Here is a 14,394-nt window from a genome sequence, read left to right on the forward strand (position 1 = left end):
GGGGTCGCTCTGCCGTGACCAGAGCCACTGTAGCGCCTGGGGCAGAGGCCAAGGAGCCATCCCCAGCACCCGGGCCATCTTTGCTCCAATGGAGCCTTGGCTGCGGGAGGGGAAGAGAGAGACAGAGAGAGGGGGTGGAGAAGCAAATGGGCACTTCTCCTATGTGCCCTGGCCGGGAATCGAACCCAGGTCCCCCGCACGCCAGGCCGACGCTCTACCGCTGAGCCAACAGGCCAGGGCCCAATGTGGTATTTTTAAGTATTGTGATCATGCCTTTCACTGGCTGTTATGGAAGCAAAAAAGGTATGCACTGGTGGGTGCATACCTGGGAAGGTTTAGGGAGAATAGAGTGTTCTGGTTAATGAGAACAGCAAGTCCAAAGTCCAGAGGCAGGAACTCATGGACATGATTGATGAATGACAAAGACCTGATGATTAATCAAGGACAGCAGGCTTCTGCTTTCTCAAAGATAACAGTCTAAAGACATTGGGAATAGGGAACCATGAAACATTATTATGTGTTTGTGGAGGCAAACTCTCAATAGGGACCAATCAACACACAAACATTCTGAAATTTTTTCAATTCCTCAAAATCCACCCTCCTTCTTTACACAAGTAGCTCCTTATACAGTACCTGAAATGCTCTCTCCTTCCTTTTCTACATCCTTTCCTAAAATTTCTCTTAGCCTAATCTAAATCCTTTGGATTTCATCTTAACATAATTTCCTCTTAAAAAAGATGAGCCCTGCCTGACCAAATGGTGGTGCAGTGGATGGAGCATTGGACTGGGATGCAGAGGAACCAGGTTCAAAACCCTGAGGTCGCTGGCTTGAGCGTGTGTAAAGCCAGTAGCCACGGCCACCATCACAGCCGCCTGGCCCATGCAGGTTCACATTTGATTCCGACAGACAGCAATGAAACAATGGAGCCAAGAACTGGTGAGCTATCATCTTTATCCTAGCTTGCACCCAGCGGGCAAGAAATACACATAGTGGGAAAACACTTCCCTTTCCATTCAGGGCTCCCAAAGCCACTGACTTATCTGAGTTTCCTAGAATCAAAGTTTTCTACCTCACCAGCCTTATTCAACTCTGTTCTCCATCTCCTTCTCTCTGTACAAACTGGCTTCTCCTTCAGCACTCCACCAGCATGGCTGCTTCTCCTCTCCTCCACACAGCCCTTCTCTGCTCTCTCCTCTAATGCTAATCTCAGGAACCGAGAGAGAGCAAGCTCCCGGTCTGCCCCATTTTATAGTGTAGAAATCAAAACCTTTAATCCAATATACAAACAAGGAAGTCTCTGATACAAAGTCACTTAGGGTGGGAAAGGCTTAGTCTTAAAACTAAGCCTTAGGGTATAACAACCCTGCCTACTTACAGCCTGTCCCCCACACCCAATGCAAACTGTAAGTAAGCAAACCTATATAACATATTTACAAACTTATTTGACCAACAGCATAGGATCATAGTCATGACCCCATGGTCACTGGCTTGAGCCCACAGGTCACTAGCTTGAAACCCAAGGTTGCTGGCTTGAGCAAGGGGTCATTCACTTTGTTGTAGCCCTCCCCCCCACCTTGTCAAGGCACATATGAGAAAGCAATTAATAAACAACTAAGAGGCTACAGCAAAGAATTAATGCTTCTCATCTCTCCTTTCCTCTCTGTCTGTCCCTATCTGTCCCTCTCTCTGTCTCTTGTCTCTGTCACACACACACAAAAAGATGAACCCTGTGATAGGGGCCTGGAGTTGTGTATGGGACCTTAGTATTGTTTATGGAGAATTGGACATAAAGAGGAACTTTAAACTTGCTTTTGGTAGCTGCTTAGTGTAGAAAATCCCCAATAGTCTGTACAAGGAAGTTAAGCATTAAACGGAGCTTGCCTATGCCAGTAGCTTAGAGTGAAAAATTTTTACAAGCCCAGCTAGTTAGATATCTTGACTCAAATCTTGCCTACAGAAGCAGGATGTAGTTTTATGCTTTAGCCTTGCAGAAATTACAGGAAGAACTGTGTAAATCCAGTACTCATGGCCACCATCACAGCCGCCTGGCCCATGCAGGTTCTCATTTGATTCAGACAGACGGTAATGAAACAATGAAGCCAAGAACTGATGGGCTGTCATCTTTATCCTAGCTTGCACTCGGTAGGCAAGAAATACACACAGTGGGAAAACACTTCCCTTTCCATTCAGGGCTCCCACAGCCACTGACTTATTCGAGTTTCCTAGAATCAAAGATTTCTACCTCACCAGCCTTATTCACTTCTGTTCCCCCTCTCTGCACAAACTCTGCACAAACTGGTTTCTCCTTCAGCACTCCGCCATCCTGGCTGCTTCTCCTCTCCTCCACGTGGCCTTTCTCTGCTCTCTCTTATAGTGTAGAAATCAAAACCTTTAATCCAATATGCAAATAAGGAAGTCTCTGTTACAAAGTCACTTATCTGAGGCATAAATGGGATTCCTCATAAGAGTGCACCATTCCCTATCATGCAACAGTCAAGGGTGTGGGGAAGGCTTAGTCTTTATTATTTTTTTTTTGGAAGGCTTAGTCTTAAAACTAAGCCTTAGGCTATAATGACCCTGGCTGCTTACAGCCTGTCCTCCACATCCAATGTAAACTATAAGCGAGCAAACATATATATCATATTTACAAACTTATTTGACCAACACATATATATCATATTTACAAACTTATTTGACCAAAAAACTGTAATCAGCTTTAAAACAAAGAATGCTTTCTGCTGAAATGTCAAGAAAGTTGTGCAAACAGGTTGCAATAGCTATGACTTTATGGTTTATCCCCTTAAATACTGCTCTCCCCTTATTTTCGGGGCTGTTAGCTGTTTCCCTGTGTGGATTGTCAGCTAGCAGTCGCTGGCTGGCTAATAAAGGCTCTTTAAATTTCTAATCAATTTGGGCTCCGATCAATAATTACTCGCGTTAGGTCCATAACAACCCTGTTTGTCTTCACTACCTCCAAACATTAGGAGATGTTTCTGCTTTGTACAAATACAACTCAGATTTTCCTCACCATAGATCCAGATATTGTTGAAATTGTTTATTGAGTTACCTGTCTTCCCTGACAGACAATACAGTGGAAAACTCAGCAGGATTATTACCCCACATTACAGCTGTGGGCTTTGAGGCACATTGTAGAGTAATGCCTCAATTCCTCACCTACCAAATAGGAATAACAATAGTACTTACCTTAGTGCATTGTTGTGAAGACAGAATGAGTTCATACAGACAGGTGCTTAGAATAGTAAACTCTCAGTAGTTGATCTGATACCCATTTCCTGACTTTCTTCTCATAGCGGTTTCCATTTCAGCCTATGGTGATGCCATTCTTCCAATTGCTCAAAGACAAAGTTTTGGAGGCACCCTAACTCCTCTCTTTCTCTTACACCACTCATTCATTCCATTAGCACATCCTGCCTGTCATATTTTTTTGTATTTTTCTGAAGCTGGAAACGGGGAGAGACAGTCAGACAGACTCCCGCATACGCTTGACCGGGACCCACCCGGCACGCCCACCAGGGGGCGACGCTCTGCCCACCAGGGGGCGATGCTCTGCTGCGACCAGAGCCACTCTAGCGCCTGGGGCAGAGGCCAAGGAGCCATCCCCAGTGCCCGGGCCATCTTTGCTCCAATGGAGCCTTGGCTGCGGGAGGGGAAGAGAGAGACAGAGAGGAAGGAGAGGGGGAGGGGTGGAGAAGCAGATGGGCGCTTCTCCTGTGTGCCCTGGCCGGGAATCGAACCCGGGACTTCTGCACGCCAGGCTGACGCTCTACCGCTGAGCCAACTGGCCAGGGCCCTGCCTGTCATTTTTACTCTAATTCAAAACATTCAGAGTCCAGCCTTTTCTCACCACCTCCTGTGTCACCACCCTGGCCAGAGCCACTCTCCCTCTCACCTGGATTATTGTGAAAGCCTCCTCATGACTTTTCCTGCTTCTGGCCTTGCCCAATGAAGCCTAAGTCACAGTGGGCCATTCCTCTGCCCAGATCATTTCAGTGGCTCCTGTCTCACTCAGAGCAAAGCCAAAGGCCTTCCAGTGGCCTACAGTCCTCATGCCCTGCCTCCAGCTACTTCGCTGACTGCATCTGCTCCCACTATCTTTTTGATTATTTTGATACCAGTTCTGATCAAACTTTTGTACGATATTGTATAAAAAGCATTTTAATAGACCTGCACGTTGAGAAGCTTAGGCTTTTGTAGGAAGATTTATTTGGAGTTGAAATAGAAGGTTCACAGGTATCCAATGTCTCATCTTCATCTGTTTTGCCAAAGAAGTTCAGTCTTGTCTTCATTAAGCCCAGTATTAAAACCAAAGTCCAGATATTCTGTGCTGTGGTTTAGCCCATATCATAGCTCAGTCTAGTCGAGGTTTTGCTCAAAGTGGGAGATCATCTGGTTGCTGCTTGAACACACCCTGCTAAGGAATGAGTGAGGCAAGCTCGTTTCTAAACTGGAAGAGAGAAAACTGTTGAACTTCTGTTAAGCCCATGTTTATATTTTGGGGCTGGGAAGGACTAACTTTCCTTAAACTAACCAATCATAGTTTCATTTATTTCACGGGTTTATGTTGTTTCCTCCCACTAACTAATCAGATTCTTCTTCTAGACCAGGGGTCCCCAAACTTTTTACACAGGGGGCCAGTTCACTGTCCCTCAGACCATTGGAGGGCCGGACTATAAAGAAAACTATGAACAAATCCCTATGCACACTGCACATATCTTATTTTAAAGTAAAAAAAACAGAATGGGAACAAATACAATATTTTAAATAAAGAACAAGTAAATTTAAATCAACAAACTGACCAGTATTTCAATGGGAACTATGCTCCTCTCACTGACCACCAATGAAAGAGGTGCCCCTTCCGGAAGTGCAGTGGGGGCCGGATAAATGGCCTCAGGGGGCCGCATGTGGCCCGCAGGCCGTAGTTTGGGGACCCCTGTTCTAGACTGACATGTGTCTACGGTTGCCATTCTGGCTTCCACTGCGCATGGAAGCATCTTCCTCTAGCACAGGACAAGCAGTGCCTTGTGAAAATTCCTCCCTAATGGCTCAGAATTAAGACCTGAGGGCTGAAGAACCAATGAACTCTCAAAGCACAATAGATTCCTGAAATTTGCAGCTGAGCCTGTGAATATAGCCTTCTAGCAAATTAAGTTAAGTGGGATGTTGCAGCTTCTTATGGACTCAGACTTTTCAAGTTTTATAAAATATAATGTCCAACTCCCTTTGCTCTCTTTCCCCATCAATTTCTAGTTACCTGCCTACATTAACAATTCCACCCCAGCCTTAAGGAGGGAATTACATGAAGATGAAAGGAAGGTAGGATGGGATTACAGCATAGTTGAGATCAGGGGTCCCCAAACTTTTTACACAGGGGGCCAGTTTACTGTCCCTCAGACCGTTGGAGGGCCGAACTATAAAAAAAACTATGAACAAATCCCTATGCACACTGCACGTATCTTATTTTAAAGTAAAAAAACAAAACAAAACAAAACAAAAAACGGGAGCAAATACAATATTTAAAATAAAGAACAAGTAAATTTAAATCAACAAACTCACTAGTATTTCAAATGGAACTATGGGCCTGCTTTTGGCTAATGAGATGGTCAATGTGCTCCTCTCACTGACCACCAATGAAAGAGGTGCCCCTTCCGGAAGTGAGGCGGGGGCCGCATGTGGCCCACGGGCCGTAGTTTGGGGACCCTTGGTTGAGATTATATGCTCTCTTGGTGGTGGTTATTGAAAAGGTGTATTAATTTAGATGCACAAAAACAATGTACAGGGAATGCTTAAGGAAAAAGTCAACCTTTCACTAGAAAGTTATGTGCCTGGGATGTGATTACTCACCATGACCTGCCCTGTTAGGATCACTCTAAGATTTATTTTCATAGAATCCCTTTTATCATCCACACTTCTTTCTGTTTAAACCAGCAAGATCTCTCTGGATCATTTTACGTAAAAGTCTCCCCTCTCTATACACGCCTCCCACCATGCCCCTAAACTCTCCAACTCTGTTATGTTTTTTTCTTTTTTTTTTTACAGAGACAGAGAGATAGTCAGAGAGAAGGATAGATAGGGTCAGACCGACAGGAATGGAGAGAGATGAGAAGCATCAATCATCAGTTTTTTGTTGCTTTCTCATATGTGCCATGACCATGGGGTCTACAGCAGACTGAGTAACCCCCTTGCTTAAGCCAGCAACCTTGGGTCCAAGCTGGTGAGCTTTGCTCAAACCAGATGAGCCCGCACTCAAGCTGGCGACCTCAGGGTCTCAAACCTGGGTCCTCTGCATCCCAGTCCGACGCACTATCCACTGTACCACTGCCTGGTCAGGCCAACCCTGTTATGTTTTTATAAGTAGTTATCACCATATGGGACCTACATCTATCTACATATTCATACTATTAATCTTAAAGTAAAAGGCCAAAGTGAAAGGCAAGGGCATTCATTTATTTGAGATCCAAAGAATAAGTATTTCAGAAGCACCAATTCTGGCAGAAACCCAAATAGTTGTCTGTCAGTCAAATAAATTTGTAAATATGATATATATGTCTGCTCGTTTATAGTTTGCATTGGGTGTGGGAGACAGGCTGTTACGCTCACAAGGTCCTTATCCAGGGGTCTCAAACTCAACTCAGCATGTGGGCCGCAGAGCAAGATCACAGCCATTCGGGCGGGCCGCACTAGGTCTACAAAAGGCAACTGTTACGCAACACTTTTCAGTGTCACAAAACGACCAGAAACTGTAGTTCGTGGATTAGTCTGCGGGCCGCACAAAATTGTTCGGCGGGCCGCGAGTTTGAGACCTCTGCCTTCGTTTTAAGACTAAGCCTTTCCCACCCTTTTAATACTAAGATCTTTTCAACACGCTTCTAATACTAAGATCTTCTCAAAACTAAGTTTTTTCCCATACCCTTGTGTTGGCAGATAAAATGTATTATGCTCACTTTGTTAAAGATCACGCTGCCCACGAGGAGGCCGTCGCCCAGGTGATATTAATGTGTGTTGGGGTGGGCTAAAGGCAGGCAGAATCCTTGTAGCCTGGGGCTTGGTTTGGGGATTAAGCCTTTCCTACCCTTTTTTGATGTGGGGTGGTACAATCCAATCATGCCTCAGAGAAGTGACTTCGTATTAGAGACTTCCCTATTTTGTATATTGGATTAAGAGTTTGGATTTCTACACTATAAAATGGGGACAGAGCGGGAGCTTGCTCTCTTGGTTCCTGAGATTATCATTAGAGGAGAGAGCAGAGAGGAGAGCAGAAAGAGGCCATATGGCCAGGAGAAGCAGCCAAGATGGTGGAGTGTTGAGTGAGAGGCCAGTTTGTGCAGTTTGACACTGGTGAAGGAAGGAGATGGGGAACAGTGGTGAATAAGTCTGGTGAGCTAGAAACCTTTGATTTTAGGAAACTCGGATAAGTCAGTAGCTTTGTGAGCACTGAATGTGAGTGGGTTTTGGAGCCCAGTGTATGTTTTTACTTGCCCGCCGGGTGCAAGCTAGAATTAAAGATGACAGCCCATCAGTTCTTGGCTCCGTTGTTTCTTTACCGACTGTCCAAATCCAATGCGAACCTGCATAGGCCAGAAGGCTGCTGTGATAGTGGCCCTGGCCATGGCTCCTGGCTTTACACCTTGACTGTTGAATGATGTGAGGTGGTGCACTCTTATGAGGAATCTGATTTATGCCTCAGATAAGTGGCTTTGTATCAGAGACTTTCTTATTTGTATATTGGCTTAAAGGATTTAATTTCTACACTATAACATAAGGCAGACCGGCAGCTCTCTCTCTCTCTCAGATCTTACCATCAACATTGCAGAGGAGAGGCAGCTAAGATGGTGGAGTGCTGAAGGAGAAGCCAATCCATGCAGAGTTAGTGCAAAGAAAAAGTTAGGGAACAAAGGTGAATAAGACTGGTGAGATGAAAGCCTTTGATTCCAGGAAAACTCGGATGAGTCAGAGTCTGATTAGGAGGTAAAGGCAAGGAATATTTATACCAAAGGGAAGGGGGAAAATGAATTACCTAAATAGAAAAGGGATTTCTATAGATACAGATAAACTAACATAGTGATGTGAATTTCAAAGAATGCCTTGAATTTCCAGTCCTAGACACAATAAACAGTTCGGAATACAGGGCAGTTTTAGACCAACTACAAAGGTTGATTTGCCCAGTTTTAACATTCTAAAGGTTTGAGTAATGAGATCTGCAAAGCAGTTTCTTTGGGGTGGCAGTGACTCCATGTTAAAGTGGCACTGTTTATATTATTGTTACAAGCTTAAGCTAAAAAGCTGGGGGTCACTTTTTTTTTTTCACTTTTCTCTCCTTCACATGTAGTCAAAGATCAAGTCCTTACAGTTCTTTGATCTATTTCTTTAGTCCAACATCTTTCCCAATCGCTATTGCCTGCAAACTAGTCTTTAAACATCCTCTGTTGCTTCCTTCTTTATATATATATATATATATATATATATATATATATATATATATATATATATATAATTTTTCTTTTTTTGGTATTTTTCTGAAGTTGAAAATGGGGAGGCAGTCAGACTGACTCCCGCATGCGCCCGACCGGGATCCACCCAGCATGCCCACCAGGGGGCGATGCTCTGCCCATCTGGGGCGTTGCTCTGTTACAACTGGGGGCATTCTAACGCCTGAGGCAGAGGCCATGGAGCCATCCTCAGTGCCCAGGCCAACTTTGCTCCAATGGAACCTTGGCTGCGGGAGGGGAAGAGAGAGACAGAGAGGAAGGAGAGGGGGAGGGGTAGAGAAGCAGATGGGCGCTTCTCCTGTGTGCCCTGGCCGAGAATCGAACCCAGGACTCCCGCACGCCAGGCTGACGCTCTGCCACTGAGCAAACCGGCCAGGGCTGTTGCTTCCTTCTTATTTATTCCCCACTCTACAACCAGAAATGTCTTTTACAAATACACATCTAATAATGTGCAGATGGACTCTCTTCAACTCTTCAGTGGCTATCTTTTGTCTTTAGGATTAACTCAAAAGTCTTTCCTTCTTCTGCAGAACTGTTCATCTCACTCCAGTCACTGTGGGGCCTTTTTCTCCAGGCCTGAATAGGTGGAACCCCTTTCTACCAAAAGCCCTTTAGACCTGCTTTTCAGCCTCTGCGAGTACACTCCCCACCCCACACAGCTCCCTTTGTGGCTGGGGCCTTCCCCTTTTTATTTTTGAAGGTTCAGATTAAATGTCACTTCCTATTTCTTTCCCTGTAGAGCAGACAGATGCCTTTGTTACACACTCTTATAATTCCCAGGCTTTTGTCTAGCAGTCATCACAACAGTGATTAATACACATCCTCAATTCTAACCTACTTGCTTCGCAGTTTAAGTTGCCAGCAATCAGGCAGAAGGTGAAGTAATAACGTAGTCATTGCCTGCACACATTAGGACCTAATTTTTCAGAAGGTAATGTCTCTTCATCTGATTCTCCCTTGAGCTATTTTCAGAGTTCGAATGTAATTAAAATTTGGGTTCCAGCTTGAAGCTTAAAATACCTTTAAAAAAATACACACTATGTTGTAGCACACAGAATGAAGAGCACTCCGTAAGTAGAAGATTGCCTACCACATGCCAACTAATGAAATTTAGGGCAGTTGAAACCATCAGCTCTCTCAGAAAAAAAATGGTGGTAGAATTTTCTTTTCTTTTTTTTCAAATTATAAGAGGAAGTTTATTTAGAAAGTTATAGGGTGTAAGGCTGGTGGTTGTGGCTGTGGCCATGTAGGTTCTCATTAGATTTGGGCAACAGTAAAGGAACTGTGGAGCCAGAAAATGGTGTGTCATTCCATTTATTAAAGTCTCCTAACAGCAGACCAGCAAACAGGCAGGGAAGACCCCTTCCCTCTCTCTCAGCATCCACCAACCTCAGCACTCCCCAGCCAACAGACCTGGTAGAAATCTCAGGGCTCCAAAGCCCCTCAGTGCGTTCTCTCTCTCCCTCTCTCTCTCTCTCTCTCTTCACTCTCCAGCCAAAACAGGCTGGGGGAGAAAACCCCTTCTCCAACCAACAATAGCAAACAATTGCCCCTCACAAGCAGGAAGTGAATCTGAAATTTACAAACAATTGCCCCTCACAAGCAGGAAGTGAATCTGAAATTTACAACCTGCCAACCTGAGGGCAAGCATCTGCAGAACTTCCACAGACCACACACAAGGCACTGCCCTGCGCCAATGCAAAATACAAGCAAACAAACTAAACACACTGTTTCACACTTGAAACACATTGATTTGCCCAAAACAAGGGTAGAAGAAGTGAGCCAGCTGGGTTATGTAGGCGCAGGAAGCAAGTTCCAGAAACAAAAGTGCCCTTGGGGCTTAGGAGAGGGCAAAGCAAAGGTAAATGGCCTGGGTTGGGTTGGGAGGGAGAACCTGGTGGTAGAATTTTCAAACCCTGGAGAGGGTGGCCTCTGCTATGTACTGTATTTCCCCATGTATAAACTCTCCCATGTATAAGACGCACCTTAATTTTTGGGCTCAAAATTTGAAAAAAACTGTATTACATAAAGTTATTGAACTCAAGTTTTATTCATCATAAAATTCATACAACTCCTCATCACTGTCAAAACTCTCATCCATTAGCTTGTCTTCATCTGTGTCTGATGATGAATCACTGTCTTCATATATTGCCTCGTTCTCAGTTCCATCTATGGCATTTAAATGCCATAAACAATGTATAAAACACACCCAGTTATTAGACTCCAAATTTTTTGAAAAAGGGTGTGTCTTATACATGGGGAGATATGGTATACTTAGTGCAGAATCTTGAAAGATTACATGACCCAGTAGAGGAACATTGATCTGGTTGGAACTTGACTTCTGGCAAAATTTCAAGAGCGGCTAATTATCTTCAAGTGATATGTAATTAAAAATATAAGGAGAAAACCACTGGAAATACAGTAGAAATATTGTTTTTCCATATTCCTTGCAATTACACTTTTATTCCTCACTGTGCTTAGGCAGTGAGGAACACCTGCCTGGGCCATTTTATTTATTTATTTTCACATGAGTCATTTAGAAAAGCTTAACACCAGATGGCCAAGACATACGGAAGCACTTTTAACTCTGAAGGTGACAGTCAAAACTTCAGCAGAAAAATAAACTGGATAAATGTACGCTTTGGTGTCTTTTAGCACCTGAGAAGCTGCTACTAAATCACTGGTGTGACTTTAAGTTGGTGGAAGCTCTAATTTGAGGAAAAGAATGTCATTAGCTGTGTAATCTTTATTTATTTATTTATTTATTTATTTATTTATTTTTACAGAGACAGAGAAAGAGTCAGAGTGAGGGATAGACAGGGACGGAGAGATGAGAAGCATCAATCATTAGTTTTTCATTGCGACACCTTAGTTGTTCATTGATTGCTTTCTCATATGTGCCTTGACCTCGGGCCTTCAGCAGACCGAGCAACCCCTTGCTTGAGCCAGCGACCTTGGGTCCAAGCTGGTGAATTTTTGCTCAAACCAGATGAGCCCACGCTCAAGCTGGCAACCCCGGGGTCTCGAGCCTGGGTCCTCCCGCATCCCAGTCCAATGCTCTATCCACTGCGCCACCACCTGGTCAGGCAGCTGTGTAATCTTTACAATAACACTCTCTCCCTTAGGATAAAGTACCTAAGAACTGACACCTTTGTTGTGTTCCCTGGAATAGCCCGCGGGGGCGTGGTCCATTACCTGAATCATATACAAAAGGTGCTCAACAAACAGCTGTTAAATAACAAAATTCGTTCTTGGTTTTACATTGCAAACGTTGGCTCGCTTTTACCTACATTTAAAAGCAAGCGTGGGCCAACTTCAAAAGTCTGGCATTCTAGCCACCTCCGCGGCGCGGTGGACTGTGCTTGCACACCTCTCCCCACTGGGAGGGTGCTCGGAGCTGCCCTGAATCTCGTCCTCTTCTAGTCCGACCCCTTCTCTCCGCCCTCGGCTCAAGGCGCGCTGCTCTGCGAAAGGCATCCAGTTACACGTGCCTTGGTTTCAATCGCATTCTGCGAGAAGAAAAAGCGAACCCGGCTAACCCTTGGTTTGAGAACACAGAACATGAGTCATGGACTTGGCGGTTGGGACGAAGGAGCATTCGGTGATGTGGCTGCGCGTGGTCGGAGGGGATGGAGTGGGCTGCCAGAAAGAGGCCACAGCCCTTCTCTCCCGGAGAGTTACCGTTCCTCTCTTCAATCCCGCCCTCCGTCGGCTTCTTTCAAGGTGCGGCCAAGGGTCCGGTAGGGGGCGGAGTTCGCGCCCCAGGTCGCCGCCCAAACGGCCACATCATCAGGCTCGAGCTCACCCCCACCCTCCCCCACCTCGCTCTCCCCGCTCGGAGGGGGCCGCGCCTGCGCCTGCGCTCGGCGGCCGCGCGGGGGCGGGGCGGGTGGCAGGGAGCGAGCGGGCCGCCGGCTCCTGGGCTGTCAGCGCCGGGCCGCGAGGGCGCGAGGAGGCGCGAGCAGGCAGGAGTCGCTGGCCCCGCGGCCGTCGCGGGGGTCCTAGGTGAATGCCCCATCCATTCCTCGCCCCAGGTGCCTTGGTCGGGTCTGAGGAGGCGGGGTCCCCTCTCCATCTCGGCTGCCGCCGCGCTCCGTGGCAGGTGGTAATGGAGGGGAAGTCCTGGCTTTGGCCGCGGCGCCGGGTTCGGGCGCATCTCAGGTGCCAGAGGGAGGTGGGGCGGGACCCGGGCTCGGGACCTGGGCGGGGAGCCGGGGGAGCTGGGCGCGGCCCGCCGCAGCCGCCGTGCCCCTCCTGGCCGCGGGCATCGCCGGCGCCGGAGCCCGGCCCGCCGTGCCTGCGCAGCCTCGGGCGGGAGGGCAGGCTGGCTCTGGGCGCCGTCTGCGGACGCGGGCTGCCGCGGTGGGTCGTCCCGGGCCGGGACACTGGGTCACACCGCGGTGGTGGCCGAGTGATGGGTGGAAGGGGAGTACGGATGGAGAGGCTGCGAGGCGGGCTCAGGCACACTCCAAATCCACTGCTTCAGGGCTTGGCATTTGTTCTGAGTCACTGTGTTTCTTTCTTTTTTGTTGGTTTTTTTATATGTGTGAAGTAAATCTCAGTAAAACACGCGCACACACATACACAAACCCAAAGTGTTCATTTACAGGTTACATATCCATATGCTAGCTATCATCTTACATGTATAGTACACATATGTAATTGAACAATTTTTTTAATCGTGATATATTTCACATATTATAAAATTCATCCTTTAAAAGTGCGACTTTAAGTATAGTCACAAAGTTCTGCAGTTATCAGCACTATCCAGAACATTTTCATCACTCCAGAATAAAACCCTGTTTCCAGTTAGTAGTCACTCCTTCTTCCCCCCCTTACCCCGCCCCTTGGCAACAGTAAGTTACTTTCTGTCTGTGTGGATTTCCCAATTCTGGAAAATTCATAGATATGAAATCATATAGTATGTGGGTTTTGGGGACTGGCTTCTTTGCCATAGCATAATATTTTCAAGATTCATCAGAACTTGAGTCTTTTTTATGGATGGATAATATCCCATTGTATTGGTGTACCATAGTATCTCATTTTGCTTATCTATTCACCAGTTGATGGACATTAAGGACGGTCACACTTTTTGACCATTGTGAATAATGTTGCTAAGAACATTTGTGATTTTTTTTTTTTTTTTGTGACAGAGAGAGAGAGAGAGAGACAGGGACAGACAGGAAGGGAGGGAGATGAGAAACATCAGTTCCTCATTGCGGTTCCTTATTTGTTCATTGATTGCTTTCTCATATGTGCCTTGACGGGGGCGGGGGGGGACGACACACGACTACAGCAGATGGGGTGACCCCTTGCTCAAGTCAGCGACCTTGGGCTCAAGCTGGCAACCTAGGGGTCTCGAACCTGGGTCCTCCACATTCCAGTATGACGCTCTATCCACTGCGCCACCGCCTGGTCAGGCCATTTGTGAATGTTTTTATGTGGGCATATGCTTTCATTTCTCTTGGGTATGCATACATGTTTAACTTTTTTTTTTTTTCATTTTTCCGAAGCTGGAAACGGGGAGGCAGTCAGACTCCCGCATGCGCCCGACCAGGATCCACCCGGCATGCCCACCCAGGGGGGGCGATGCTCTGCCCATCTGGGGCGTCACTCTGTTGCATCCAGAGCCATCCTCAGAGCCCTGGCAAACTTTGCTCCAATGGAGCCTTGGCTGCGGGAGGGGAAGAGAGAGACAGAGAGGAAGGAGAGGGGGAGGGGTGGAGAAGCAGATGGGTGCTTCTCCTGTGTGCCCTGGCCGGGAATCGAACCCGGGACTCCCGCACACCAGGCCGACGCTCTACTGCTGAACCAACGAGCCAGGGCCCATACATGTTTAACTTTTGAGGAACTGCCAACTTTTCCAAAGTAGCATCACTTTCTTAC

The 14,394-nt window shown here is 46.4% G+C and overlaps 1 protein-coding gene across 3 annotated transcripts in view; it reads left to right on the top strand.

The window, feature by feature from the left end:
• The first annotated feature begins 12,373 nt into the window (after positions 1–12,373).
• Positions 12,374–14,394, top strand: part of SLC41A2 (solute carrier family 41 member 2) — a 122,657-nt gene continuing 120,636 nt past the window's right edge. The window contains exon 1 of one of the 3 annotated variants that reach the window (XM_066356229.1): positions 12,374–12,513. The gene's annotated coding sequence lies outside the window, so the exon portion shown is untranslated. The other 2 variants (XM_066356247.1, XM_066356256.1) reach the window with 2 other exon arrangements.

This window comes from Saccopteryx leptura, chromosome 1 (assembly GCF_036850995.1).
Source record: "Saccopteryx leptura isolate mSacLep1 chromosome 1, mSacLep1_pri_phased_curated, whole genome shotgun sequence".
In the NCBI taxonomy this organism is placed as follows: Eukaryota; Metazoa; Chordata; class Mammalia; order Chiroptera; family Emballonuridae; genus Saccopteryx; species Saccopteryx leptura.